Below are 1,259 nucleotides of genomic sequence, written 5' to 3'. Positions count from 1 at the left end.
GAATGAGCTTTAACTTTCTGAAATGTATTTGTCCATTGGTTGCAGGTCACTGGAAATTCTTTTTTACATTTCAATTGTAGCAGCAGCAGTTAGCAGCAAAATGTCTGATTAATCAGAGTAGTGGGTCTGGGAAACACGTAAACAGCCGAGACCCTGTAAAACAGAACTCCAAGTAATAGTTTAAATATGGCACTGAACTGACAGAGCGGTAAAGGCCTGCTCAGGTCAGGAAAAAATACCCGACCCGAACCCGACAGAACCACATTGGACCCGAGCCCGACCCGGCCCGAGTATCTCCATTTATTCCCACGCCCAAACTAACCCGAACCTTACCCGACCACCGGAATGTTCACTTTATCTACCTCCCGATTCCGAATCTACAGGAAACTGCAGCATGAGCGCAATGACGTCATAGAGGTGCTCACTTGCTCACTGAGCAGACTCAGAGTTTCCCTCCTTGATGACCCGGACTCCCAGCTTAGGTTGGCTTTTCAACTTTTGACACTTATTAAACTCAACTTCCCAGCAGAGTTAAATGTAATACTTACTGTGTGTGTCCGACACGGACTCAGCCCGACCTGGACCCAGCCCGACCCGAACCTGGCCCGACCTGACCCGAGCCCGAAAACCAGACCCGGAAGAGCGACCCGACACGACCCGAACCCGACACGGGTCCCGTCGGGTTCAGGTCGGGTGGCAGGCCTTTGCAGAGCGGAGGTCAGATGAGGATTGAATTAATTTCAATCACTGAATCTAAACAAGAAGTAAATCTGCCAGGAATGGAAGACTTTGCTTTAGCTGTGAGCTTGTGGCGCAACGGTAGCGCGTCTGACTCCAGATCAGAAAGTTGTGTGTTCGAATCACGTCAGGCTCAGTTATGTTTTACAGCAGCTCAAGTTCCTGGATTTGATATCAGAAAAGAATTCGATCCATTGGAATGTTCAGTGAATTGTTGAATTTCAAGATCAACTTCAATGGATTAAAGTCCTGATTCCTGGTTCCGTTCCATTTCCATGCTCAGTTCTTATTTCACACTGTTTTATATCAGAACAATGTTTCAGGGATGTGATGTGTCCATTGTTTGTACAATCGCTCTGTCACCCAGTGTGAGAAATAAAACACAAACCGCACAGCGTGCGGCTCAAACCCATACCTGGCTCTGTCTATAGGCCGCTTAGTTCAGTTGGTTAGGACGCAGTGTTGATAACAACAAGGCTGTGGATTTGATCCCCATGTGCGCTGTCACATGGTCAGTCAAT

At 47.6% G+C, this 1,259-nt stretch overlaps 1 non-coding gene across 1 annotated transcript; it reads left to right on the top strand.

The window, feature by feature from the left end:
* Window positions 1-802: 802 nt before the first annotated feature.
* On the top strand, window positions 803-874 carry trnaw-cca (transfer RNA tryptophan (anticodon CCA)). The gene has a single exon. It is a non-coding gene; the product is annotated as a tRNA-Trp (tRNA).
* The last annotated feature ends 385 nt before the right edge of the window (window positions 875-1,259 follow it).

This window comes from Heterodontus francisci, unplaced genomic scaffold, assembly GCF_036365525.1.
Source record: "Heterodontus francisci isolate sHetFra1 unplaced genomic scaffold, sHetFra1.hap1 HAP1_SCAFFOLD_43, whole genome shotgun sequence".
Lineage (NCBI taxonomy): Eukaryota > Metazoa > Chordata > Chondrichthyes > Heterodontiformes > Heterodontidae > Heterodontus > Heterodontus francisci.
Note: the sequence above shows the minus strand (reverse complement) of the source record. Positions and strands in the feature narration are given on the sequence as shown.